This window comes from Candoia aspera, chromosome 10 (assembly GCF_035149785.1).
Source record: "Candoia aspera isolate rCanAsp1 chromosome 10, rCanAsp1.hap2, whole genome shotgun sequence".
Taxonomy (NCBI): Eukaryota; Metazoa; Chordata; class Lepidosauria; order Squamata; family Boidae; genus Candoia; species Candoia aspera.
Window position 1 is genome coordinate 24437682 of NC_086162.1, and position 13492 is coordinate 24451173.

The following is a 13492-nucleotide window of genomic DNA, read 5'->3' on the forward strand; positions in this document are numbered from 1 at the left end:
TTACTACAGCAACCTTCCTCAGTCTTTCTCAGAGCAGGAGCTGTGTCATGCAGTTTTATTTTCACAGCTAGCCTGCAAGGTAGGGAGGCAGAGGGATAACAATGGCCCCAAGGCAGCACCAGCTGGGACATGAATGTGTCTTTCTGCTCCTTTTCCAAAATTCTGGGCACTCCAGTTTCAAATATAATCACTTGCATTACCCAGGTGGGACTGATTCACCCAGGCGCTCTCCCACAGTCAATGTAGCATCCAGTGAGGGGGCATCTGTGCCATCAGAGGAATAAGAACTGACCAAAACAGTGTGCCTCCATGTGTTTTCCAGCACCATTAGGCACTGGTTAGCAAGTACACAACACCCGCATGAAAAAATTAAGCATGCTCGGGTGGATTGAGTCTTGACCCCTGGCAGCTGATCCACCCCAGTTTGAACTGTTGAATGCTCTATCCCAGTGTTTCTCAACTTTGGCAACTTTAAGATGCGTGGACTTCGACTCCCAGAATTCCCCAGCCAGCCATGGCTCCCATGAATTCTGGGAGTTGAAGTCCACACATCTTAAAGTTGCCAAGGTTGAGAAACACTGCTCTACCCCGTGGGATGGAAGAAGAATCTCCCCGCAGCAAGAAAGTCAGCAAAGCAAAGGAGAAGCGATTGGCTGAGTAGTCCACGTGCCCTTTTCGGCTTTCAGGGAGTGTTTTCACGACAGTCTGCAAGCTTCTCTCAAACCCCACGTCGGAGTCTTCAAATTGGCACAGCCCGACCAAGAACTGGATTTAGGGAAGGGCTATGGCATGTTGGCAGAATACGTGCTTTGCATGCAAATAAATAAATTAAAAAATCCCACAGACACTCCCTGAAGAAGGGTTTGAAAAATATCTGCCAGAAACCTACCAAGCTCAGCAACTCAGCATCAATCAATGTGGTTCTAAATGGACGATTGTCGTCCAAAGTAGCTTTCCACCTTCCTAAAAAGCAGCCACTTCATTTGATCAATGCATAAAAACCAAATTCAAGGGCCGCTGTGGCTTCGAATCCAAATTCTCTGCATTTGCATTCTTCCAGCCTAGTTTCATGTTTTTCAAGCCTACCACTGAGACATGTCTAATTGGTGATTCCAGAAAACCCAGGCTGTGGGGTTATTTAGCTTTTCATAAGCATGTCTTCTCCAGCTGAGACATCAGTTACCAAACAGACCTGCCCTGAAGCCCATCCAGAACTTTTCATTTGCTCCCCCACCCCTGCCCAGTGGCTGGTACATCAACACGATACGGCCACCACGAACCCCCTTTATAAAACAGAGACTGCCAGTGCTGAGACGTGGATGGTCCCCAGGCTTGTAAAAATAGAAGTCAAGTTTCAAAACCAATATTTTCCACGCTCCAAGGAGGGAACCGGTCTAAATGAGTTGCCTCACCGAGGTGTTCATTGGATTACCATCTTGGATCAAATGACAGATGCTTGAATTCCTGGGGATAAACAACCGGGGGACCGTGCCTGTACAGGTGTGTGCACTTCGGGTTGCAACGCGGCCTCAGATGTGCCAAATGCCATGAGCCAATAGAACTTGGTTAATCGGCATCCAGAAGCTACTCCGGTTCCTGCTACAAGACATGCTGCAACTGTTGTAGACAACACCAGCTTTGAATCCTGGGGAGCACCAGGTTGGGGAACAAAGACAGACATTGGAAACATCTTTTCTAGCTGTAGCGGGAGATGCCAGAAACTTGCAAAGAAAGGGACTCTGAGGCTTTCAAGATCCCCGTTCCCACTTGCAGATTAAATCGGGGACAATATACTGGGAAACCCTGATGTTTATTTCCCCTTGGCCTAGGCTGACCATACGTCCCATTTTGAACAGGACAGTCCCGTTTTTTTAACCTTTCCAGACTGTCCTGTCGTTTTAATATAAATGTCCATTTTGTCCCGTTTTCTTAAAAACCTTACTTAAACATTTGAAAGTTCCCGTGAACTTGTCAGAATGCAGTCTGACTTCGGGTGGAAGGAGGGGGAGCTCAGCAGAAACGGTGGGAAAAAAGCCGCAGAGCTCAAGCTGGTGGGAAACCTAAAAAGGAAAGAACAGGATCGGCTGATAGGCGGTGATCAGAGGGCGAGCCGATCGGCTCCTGCCTTGAAACGGCGGGAAGAAAAGAACGCAAAAGCACGGCCAGAGGTGGAACGGCTTGTCGGGGACAACCGTTCGCTAGACTCTCCAGCCCGGCCTTGCCTCTCGCAAACGAAGGAATCCGAAGATTCCCAGCCCGAGAAAACCGGAGACGTTCCTGCCTGCCGATCCAGCCTGTCGCCCAGCCCTGCTCCATTTTGCCATCCCAATGTCCCATTTTTGTCTCAAGGTAATGTGGTCAGCCTACCTTGGCCCCACGATGCTGACCTTATTTAGTTCCCAGCCCAGAATTTAGTTAGTTTCCAGGTTCCCGATTAAGGCCTGTAAAATCCATGCTGCTTCACAGTCTCTTTGGGGACAACTGAGGGTAATTCAGTCAGGTTTTGAATGTCGCCCCAGATGTGAGCCAATCCAGAAGCACGGCTCTTCCCCTTCATTCGGGTCTCCAGCTGCCATCATCTCCCTTGACGAGGAGGGCATTCAAGACCTTTACCCTGTTTTCTTCCTCTCTTTCTTCTCCCATCCCCTGTCCTAATTAAACTTGGGTGCTGCTTTGATACCTATCAGGCTTCAGTTTGTTTAATGTTGCCTTTCTGAGCTAAGAAGTCCAGTGCCCGGTTAGGCTGTTCAGCCAGATGACACCATCATTAGATGTACATCCCATCTCCAGTTTTTCCAAGTCAAGGCGGCACACTTAATGCTCCCTCCTCCTATTTTACTCCCTCAAACAACAACCCTGTGAGGTGGGTTGGGCTGAGAGTGAGCGACTGGCCCAAAGTCCCCCAGCTGGTTTTCCCGTTTAAGGATGGACGAGGACACAAGATCTCTTGGTTTCTAGCCCAGCATCCTAGCCACTACACCAAGTTGACTCTTATATGCCAGGTTGGTTCTCCCAACCTGGTTCTCCTTCTCTTGTCCCCCAACCATCTCCCCCTCTCCTACAGTATTGTAAACTACCCCCCAAGGGCACAACTTTATAAATCAAGGCATGTGGCACTGAAGGCAAAATATTTCCAAATGCCTGAATGTCTCTTGGCAACCCACTCGTCCTTAAATCTGACCCAGTCACGTTCACATTCAGCCAAGCGTCTACGGTTTTTAGCTCCACGAACTGAAATGCCGCAAGCCTTAAAAAAATAAAATGAGGAATAGCAGAGGGCCACTAGCCTCTGGGCAGAATTATAGGGAGGGGAAGGTGGTTGTGTGCACAAATGAACAGATGGCAAGTTGAGCGGGTCCAAATCAGAAATGGCGTCAAGGTAAAAGCGGCAACGGTCTGCTCTTGGTTGTTGCAGCATGTTGGATTGTGCACCTTTCCTGTCCAACGGGCGCCACCGACAAAGAGGAAGGGAGGCGGCTCCAGAAGAGGAGAGGTGGATTCAAAGACAGAGGTGATTCTGGAGACCACGTATGGAAAGCTGGTCCAGAAGAACGCACCCAAATAACCCAAAACAAGAGCTTGCAGTTGCAAATCAAATCACTCCAGGAGGAGACCTACTTTGGTCCTCGGAGTATGTTGGGCACCCCTTTGGGTGAAATCAATGCTGCAAAATGTGGACCGCACTACCTTTCTGCAAACCGTTTGAGAAGCACGTAGGTCTGGTCTGGTCTCCCTCCCAGCAGCTTTTGCATCTCTGGTTCATCATGCCCCCATTTCGGTGGCCCGTGAGCTGCCATGCCAGAACACACATAGCTCTTTCAGCTGTCAGCTGGCATAATTTGTTAGCGCCTCCAGCAAACATGGCAAAGAGACTTTGCTGAAACCCTGTTCCCTTGCCAGATTCAAAGCTTCATTGTAGGGCAGCTGCCCTCCCCACGCTGCCCCCAGACGACAAAAGCCTTTGGTTAGCAAGTGCTGCTGGGCGGCTTATGAAGGGGGCCTTATTTGTGAGCAGGGAAGGGCAAGGGAAGGGGGCCAAGAGAAAGGGGGGAGGAGGAAGAGGAGAAGGCTCTGGCCTTCTGCCATGCTGTGTACCCGCCCTGCTCTTTCCCCAGATGCAATGTTAGCAAAAGACAAACATCTTGCAGTTTAATGGGTGGGTGGGTGGCTGTTATTTGTTATTAGGAGGCTTACGGGCAGAGCGGAGCTCCTGACAAAAGCCCCGGCTGCTCCTTTTGCAGCAGTTAAAACAAAGTTCTTTTTTAAAAAGGCGATTTGGTCCTGCACGGTTCTTCCTGCAAATGCCTGGTGAACTGCTGTGTCTTCGGTTGTTGCTTAAAAACAGGTTGGGGGGGGGGACAGCCATGTCCCCCGCAGTGAGGAGAGGTGGAGGGAGCAAGATTTGGGACTGCGTGGGACCAGGGGGACCGAGGTTCGAATACCGGTGATGCATGGAAACTCACAGTGACTTTAGATCAGCTGCTCTCTCTCAGGCAAGCCAACTTGAAGGGCCGTGGTTCTATGGATAAAATGGGGGGGATCGTGTCCATGGGGGATGTGGAGGTCATGGCCATGCAACTGAGGTCCCTTCCCCTCCTTTACATGAGTCACTTGTGCATCAGCTGTCCCCGTTCCAGAATGGTCACTCATGCCTTGGTCACCTCTCGTTTGGACTGCTGCGGTGCATCCTACCTGGGACTGCCCTTGAGGACCATCTGGAAGCTACAAATGGCCCAGAATGCAGTTCTGCCTGCCTCTACAGGTAGTTATGGGTGCGCCATGGAACACCCATGGAATGCCACTACTTTGCCAGCTGGGTTCAGGTAGGTTCCCAGGTGCAATTCAAGGTACGAATTACCACCTACAACACTTTTCACGGTACGGGGCTGAGTTAGTTCCAAGACCGCTATCTGCAATACGAAGAAAACCAAGGTGGGGTTATTTTGACTCTCTTTCTTCAACCTCTGAGCTTTGGAATCGCTTCTTCTCCTTAACGCCTCTTGCATCCTTCCCCAAGGTCATCTCACCATTCCTTTCCATGCAGGAGCACGGGTTATTTGCAATGCGGAGGGCAAGGCAGGCTGTGGCATTAAGAGTTGGGGTTTTTAAAAAATTTTTTTGCAGGAATCTGGCACTTTGGCTAAAAAGCCATTTTAAGCAAATATGCTAAGAAACCCGAGGCAGCAAAAAACAGGAGCAAAGGCCACGGTTACACATCCAGAAAAAAAGGAGTATCAGTCTCCTAGGTTCCTATCAGAGGTCAAGGAAGAGAGGTCTCCTAAGGGTTGGGCACCTGTATTGAGTCAAGCTGGGAGGAACCAGAAGGAGAACCCCCCCCCCCCAAAAAAAACAGTCACCCGTGATTTTCTGCTAACTGGTCTTCCTATTTTGGGAAGGAGAATCATCTTGAGTCCATTTGACCTGGGCAGTTCTTAGCCTTTGGAAAGAAAAACAGCTTTTCTCGGTGTGACACCCTCCTCGGCCTCAAAGGTTATTGAATCTTCTATAGCATCATAAAAGCTCAAATCATCTAGGGCAGTGTTTCTCAACCTCGGCAGCTTGAAGATGCTGGCTGGGGGATTCTGGGAGTTGAAGTCCACGCATCTTCAAGCTGCCGAGGTTGAGAAGCACTGATCTAGGGAAAGAAGGAACATGAAGGCAAACTTCTTTCTTCAAATGGCAGTTATGGGGCTTCATGGAAAATGCATGGATTGTAAGGTGCCACTTGAATGCAAACAGGGACCAGGTTTGCACTTAACCATGGTTTGTTTACCTAAGGCTCAAGGAAAAAGACATGATGTCTAGCTTCTCACACTGTATCAAACCATAAACCAGGGGTCTCTCTCAACCACGAGTGATGGCATGACAGCTTCTTATAATTTTAAATGGGGAAATACATAAAATGATACAGGAAGTCTTGCAATAAGAATCCTCAGATTACTGGAAATCAGAAGCCTCCCAGTCCTGATAGGCCTTGCTCACCATGGCTCTCAGCTCCACCCAAAAACCATGTCATGTGGCCCTCAGCCACCAAGTTGGGATTAATTATGGTTTTTCAAGCACAGTTGGTTGAGGTTGCACTAGGTTCAAACCATCTAAACCTTCTGGTTTAGTAGACAATATTCAAAGAAGTTAGAATAATAGCTAAAGAAAAAGTAGAATGTGTTTCAGATTTGGGATTATTACCTATTTTTGAGGGAGATCACTCTAAACTAAATGAAAATGAGCTTATTCTATTCTTACACCTGGCTGCAAAATTGAGAATTGGCTCAAAACTGAAAATTTCTAGATAACCTATCATTGATTAGCGTGCAAAGGTTTGGTCAGTTGCTCTTACGGAATAAGTGACTGATGAAATTCTAATACTGACTTCTCAAAGTTATGCTAATAATAACAACTCTTCTATTGGTAAATTGAGTGTTATGTGTAACCTATGATCATATGTTGACATACATCGTTCTGCCGTTATCTTGTATTCCTGTTTCTTCTTGCCTTACAGAATATTAAAATATATATATATATATTTTAAAAAACCCTAAACATTCTGGTTTAGTGCAACAAGAGCACCCAGCCTGTCTCTGATTCAGATCTGTTGCCCTTGAGATACAGAAAAATCGGATCTGGATGGAGCGCCTCCCATTCATGCCCGTCTAGCAGGTGGGGAGCGTTCTGCTGGTCCTCACCATCTACCACTTCCAGGAGAAGACACAGATGGGCGGTTACACGGCTGGGTTTCTAGCAGACTAACAGTGAACTTTTTTAGGGGCCGAGAGGAGAGATGACCTCACTCCGAACAGACTTGGCCTCTCAAGAGCAGGTTAAAATTAGCTCCTGCAGGCGACACGTTAGGAACTAATATGGATGTCAGTCGTTCCCAGTTTGGCAATGCTGTATGTGGAAGCATGACCTACTGCTGGTGGAGAAGAACATCTGGCCCAAGCCCATCGCTCTTGAGAAAGGGATCACAGCTCCTGTGTCCAGCTGGCTGATGCCCAGCTGGGGGAAAAGGATAGACAAAATCTAATTCTGAGGTTCTCTCCTGCCAACGCCTTCCCAGAATCATACAAGTAGCCCAAACATTGAGAGTAATCAGCTGAAAACAAACTAATTCACCTCTGGATTACTTTTTTTTCCAGATAAGACCTAGGGTTTGAAAAAAAAAATCCTAACAGGAACCCTTTCAAATCTACCATGTTCTCATTAAGCTTCATCCATCAGAGATGTGAAAGCTGGGGAGTAAAAGAAAAAAAAAAGACACAAAAAGGGAGGGAGGGAGGAGGAAGTGTTTTGTCCATGTGGTACTTAAAAAATAGACAAAGCTTTGAATGGACTTTTGTGGCCGCCATCTTGACTTTTTTGACCACAGCCTGTGGACACCTGTGGTTTGTCACTATTTGATCCTGTTTTTCCTTGGCTCTTCACATCTGTGGGCACCGCCAGTGGTGCTGAGCACCGCATTCCCATATGTAACAGAGAAGAGTATGGGATTCTTGTAGGATATTTGTATATTTAATCTTTTCTGCTATATCTTGAAACCAAACAAGAAATGATCTTATTTTTAATACTGTCAATATATTGTCAATAAATAGTCAAGTACAGAGTTCAGCAATGGGCAAAATTTTAGGGGAAGGGAGATGTGAAACTGGAGCAAAGGGGCCATTTTCCTCTTGGCATCTTGGATTAGGTGGGTCTTTGAACAGAACAAAAGGAGAATTTCAAACCAGGGAAGTAAGTATTTCAAGTAACAATGTGGTTTGCATCTTTTAGGTAAACCCTCTCACCTGGACTACAAAGCTTTCCATTTTAAAACACGAAGCTGACTGTAAGAGAGTCACTCACGCCCTGGTCACCTTATGGCCTGACTACTGCAACACGCTCTACATGGGGCTGCCCTTGAAGTCCTCTCAGAAGCTTCAACTGGTCCAGAATGCAGTGGCACAGGCAGTGAGGGGCATTCCTCCATATGCCCACGTAACACCTTTGCTTTGTGAACTGCACTGGTTGCTGGTTTGCTTCCAGGTGCAGTTCAAGGTGCTGGGGGCTACCTATGGCAGAGGGCCTGGCTACTTGTGGGACCACCTCTCTCCCATAGCATCTGACCAGCCAATTCGATCTGGCAGTGTTGGTGTGCTCCAGGTTCCTTCGATTAAACAATGTCATCGATCGGGATCCTGGAAGCGCGCCTCCTCGGGAGCAGTGCCTGCCCTTTGGAATGAGGTTCCCCCCAAGAACTGGATGTTCCCCACCCTGCTGGTGTTTCAAAGGGGCTTGAAGACTTGGCTCTTCTCCCAGGCCTTCAGTGAGGGTGAGCGAAGCCCCCTTGGATTGTGCGGGCCTGTTTCTTTTTCCATTCCATTCCAGTCCAGTTTCTGTCATCTTGCTAACTTTTATTCACTAGCCACAGTTGCCAGCGAAATGTCAGGAAATCTGGTCTGGCTCACGAACCCCTAAAGCCCAACACTGCCCAACGTAGTTCACCATCTTAGCCTGTTTTGGACCCACCAGCAACAAACTGCCAACATTCAGTGGCAAATCTCCAGATAAAATGACATAGTCTGAATACACCCATAACTCATTTTTAAAAATCCAGAATGAGTAATAAGGGGTAGAAGAAAGAATAAAAGGCCTTGATCATGGCCACTCATGCTTAGTCCTCCAGAGATCCTGATGTCCCCAACCCTGTTGGCCTTCGGCAAATCCAAAGCCAGGATGTTCAGTGATCCTGGTTTCCATGATGATTTGTATGTTTGGGGGTGGGTGGGTGTAGAGAAATACAAAGATAGCTCGAAAAGGGTATTCAACAACCCTGAAAGGAAGGAGAGAATGAGGAAAAAATTCAAGATTGGTCCACCTTGATTCTCTCAGGTATATGAAGGGGGGAGAGAATCTCTTTCAGACTTCCAAGATTCTGTTATTACAGCCTATAATAATAAAGTTGTAATAGTCCTCGTGGAGTCTGTATCCTGACCTGGCCTACCCTGAAGGGCTCACAAGTTTTGAGCCAGACCTCAGTGACATGGTATTGTATTTGTTGTTAGTGTGTGTATGGGTTATTATTTTAAATTGTTCTTAGCCACTTAGAATCACATGATGGGATGAGTGGCCATATAAACCTTGTGAATCAGCCAACCAACCCAACATTCACATCTCCTTTTCTGTTACAACATTACCCACTGAGATCTTTAGTGAGCAAAAAAGTTATAATGACTCAAAAGTATAGCCCCCAGCTGCAGAAAAAACACCACTGGCACCAGACCTGAAGAGTAATCCCAGGTAAATGGAGTGGAATTGAATGGCCCAGGAACAGGACTAAGGGAGGCTCAAACATACCCCGTCCTTTGCATGCCAACCCACCCAGCTTTGCTCTTAAAAAGCAGAGCTGTTGGTTAGGCAAAAAACCCTGAGTTACTCTGAGGATGATAGGTAAAGTGGCCAAGACACATTAGTGAGTGAATGGAAGTTAAGGGACAGGTGTTTTCCTAATAAATCAGGTTGGCTCGCACCAAGGCGGAACGCAGGCAGTGGGACTTAGCTAGCAAAAACGCTTTCCCAGCCGAATAGGAATCAGAGAGCAAGCACATTGAGCAACAGCTACAAGCACAGGGGGCACATTCCTGAATTATTTCTTGAGCAATTTGCACAATCAAGAGTGAGGAAGTTCCCTGCCCAAAGAGGGTTTAACATGCAGCTCAAAAATCTGACTGACAACAGGGACCAGCAAAAGGACCTTCCAGCCAGGACTCTGGAGCTGATGCCCAGCGTTGCCCCCCACCCCAAGCCCCAAGTACTGCAATCCTGACTCATCATAGGTTGAAGAAAGAGAAGTAACCACAACTGTCTAAAATGGAAGGTCCTCTTCTAAGACCATTAACATCCACAATTACACAACACTGAGCAGGGAGGGGAGAAAGAATGAAGGAAGGAAAGCAGCACATCGAAACAGTTATGCACACATGGGCTTTGTCCCCCTAAGAGGTGAGAAGGGGTTAAGCCAAAAGGCAGGTTTGCGAAGGTGTGAAGGATGGGAGTTTTGGAAGGAAACAGGGTAGAGGAACGCTAGGAAAAAAACTACTAGCCCGAAACCTTTGCAAGAGCTCATCTGGCTTGTAAGCCTAGATGAGCAGCAAGAGCTTTGCAAGAGAGGTCAGCAACAGACCAGTTAAGATTAGAGATTTCCGTGTTTACAGCAATCCATCAGCCTTGGCACATGGTGACAGAAATGTCATAGTGCCTCTGTTTTGTTTTGTTTTTAACATCTGTAAACATGGAAGCTCAGTTCCTCGGCATTATTTTCAGCCCAGGCCTCTGGACAGCCAACTAAATAAAGTGAAGTTACCCAGGGACCAAATTTTTGTCACAAAATCAAAATGACTCTATGTGTAGATGGATAAAAGATTGTGGCAAAGAAGACTTGAACTCTAAACTGATTTTTAAAAAATCCTCTCTTCACTCAACCCAAAGAATCATCTGTTTCTATTTCCAAGAACGGGCCACAAGATGTGTGTTCAAAGCTCACAGGGAGGGCAAAAGCCAGTAAAATAGAAATAGAGGCTCAATTAATGCATATTAATGCATACTATCCCTTTTAAAAGGTCTTGGTTCTCACTAACCGGATGGCAGCAGATGGCGGGGAGAATTCTCTTTTGCTTTATGCTGACTAATTTCAAGGGGACGAACCCAAATTCCAAGGACTGAGTTGCGTGTTCTACCTCCAGGAACCTGGTTTATGGAAGGCTGGAAACTAACAGCCTCGTTGCAAAGCAAAAATGCAGAGCAGGTGGTAAGACTGGGCCACTGACCCAATTACTTCCCACTAGGGAAGAGAGTGGAAGGGTGAATTTCACCCTATCCTGCAGCTGTGAAAAGCACAAGGGACTTGCGGGCTGTTTGAGAATGGGAGCGTGTTATCTTGTGTCATTTTTGCATTGCTACACACAGCCATTACCTCTGTTACACAACTATTTTTCTCTTTATTATTATTTTTTTCAAGAGGATCTCAGCTTCTCAAATGTGACATTTATTATTTGGGTGCATGCCTGCATTTTTTGGAAAGCCTAGGAACATGCTGTGAAAGCCACTGCTAAGAAGCGTCTAGTCCAGTCCTTACTGTCAGAAAAAAAGTGAATGGAGGTTTCAATAGTTGGAAAAGTCTCTTTTTTTTTTTGCCCATATGAGATAACCATAAACTCAACCCTTAGTGAACTTCAAGCATATAAACCAGAATTTACAAACCCCTTTACCTCAAACAATCATGCAAGTTTCCAGGAAAAGGTTATGTACTGATGATTGAGCAGAAAGAGGGGGCGAAATTAAACCAAAATTCAATTAACCAACCAACGCAAACCAAATCAACATTATGGCAGAATGTACTCATCAAGAATGTTTAAATAAATAGAAAGAAGTAGAGGAAAAACACATTTTGCTTTGCTTTGCTCTGCTGGTGCCCAAGCATTTTTTGTCAACAGTGACAATTTCTCTAGGTTTGAAAAAAAGGGAGGGAGGAACCAAATGTTAGCCTTGATTCTGTATGGCTTTTTGTGGAAAATAGATACCAGACCCCCAAACTTCCTGCTTTAGAGTTTTAAATTTGCAAACTGCCAAAGGAAATAACATTTCTTTGCCAAATATTGATCTTTAAAAAAAACAAAAAACCTGTTTAGGTATTTAAACACACATACATGTCTTTTACTTCCCAGGTGCTGTGAATTTATGAATTTATAGCATAACTCCTCCAGAGCAAAATTCCAGAAAGAGAAGTCATAAAACAAGGGGGGGGGGTCCACCCCGTTCAGGATCACAGAGCCAATATCCCCCCCCCGTGTTGCGGCCCCTCCCCCAAACAATTGCACACCTCTATACTTCAAGCCTTTTCTACTAGACACTCTTCAGGCTTCCAATTTCAGACCGGCGTTTTAAAGAACGGAGGAGCTTCTGGTGTCTGCAAACGAGACATCAGATTCCACAGGCTTCTGATTGGAAGCAGAAGTATTTTTCAACTTCTCCCCCCCTTCCCCCCACCAACATTTGCCAATGTGTCACACACTCCCCCGCTTTTTTTTTCCCTTGCTACCTTACCGGAGACGTGTCCCACCGAAAAGGTGCTGCCAGCTGTGGAAGGAGCAGAAGCAGCCACAGGGCAGGGTGCATGATGGTGCGGGCGCTCAGCGTCTCACCGAGGTCCCCCAGAAGCAGGACGGAGGGGACACTGACTGGACACGGCTGAGTCACTGCATGAGGAGTTACAAAGCCACAGAGATCCCACCACCACCTCCGCCTTTCCCTGCAGGTCACTGCTCTTTTCCCCAAGGTGTCCGAACCACGTGGGCCACCAACAGCTGGGGAAGAATCCACGCCCCCTTGGGGAGGGGAAATCCCCCCCTTCCCAGACCAGAGGCTCAAGCTGGGCTGGAGGGAGGCCGTCTCAAAGAGAAGCCAGGTTTCATTTGTGGGGTGTGTGTGTGGGGGGGACTGTATTTTAAATCAGAAGAAAATCTTTGTCTCCAGCCAACTTTTCACAGACAAGCCCCGGTTCCATAGGGCTGGAACCCTATGCCAAATAATGCCAAAAGAGCATAACTGGTCACGCGCAGAGTGAAATTTCACCCGTGACAGCCTTTCCTCCCCATATACATGCAACTTAAGGGGATTTTGAACTATCGAAGGATTTGCTATCCAGGCCTGTTTGAGCCTGGCTGACCATTATTGTTCAGTTCTTCACTCCTCCCTAGCTGCTGTCAACAAGATCCCTTCTGGCAACAGCGGTCGGACCCAGATGCTGAGAACTGCCCCTGCTCTGGTTAAAACCACACCGCCCGAGCTGGCAAGCCCCCACCGATTTCGGTTCAGGATGAAAGGCTAGAACGCTCGCCTTCCCACGTGACACATTCCCCTTCTTGCCTTGACTGTCAAGCCTCGCTTGTGCACCACAGATCAAGACACTCCCAGCGTCTGATGTGAGATAGCGAGGAGCAACTGCTAAGCAGTGGCTTGGCTCAGGCATCGCTATCAGCCATCGTGGCTTCGCTTCAGCTTAGTCTGCTGCGTGAGCCCAGCCAGTTGTGGTTTCTAAACCATGGCTTAGCGCACTGTGGCACATTATCAAGCGGCCAGGCATCAGAAATGGGCTATCATTTATAGGACAAAACTGAGCCACCAGCTACTGGTTGTAGATCTCTCTGCCCTGCAACAGCTGGTTAGTGGCATCCTCTAGTTTTAAACGAAAAAGTCACAGGATTGTAGAGTTGGAAGGGATGACCAGAATCAAGTTCAGCCCTCTGCAGCGTGCAGGAAAATCAGTGAAACTTCGTGAGAGGGGCCTGTCCAGCCTCTTCCAAAAACCTCTAGAGGTGAAGGACCCACAGTCTCCACAGGGCGACTGTTGCACTGATCTGCATGGATCTTGCATCTGCCACTTCCGGTCTTAATTTCTGTGGCTGTGGAAGCTGGAAACTGCAGGGATTTGTCCAGGCAGTCTCTGAGAATTGGACACGAA

General features: G+C 47.2%; 1 pseudogene; it reads right to left on the reverse strand.

The window, feature by feature from the left end:
- LOC134503174 (SPARC-related modular calcium-binding protein 1-like) overlaps nt 1-13492 on the reverse strand; it is a 30741-nt pseudogene extending 17249 nt beyond the window's left edge.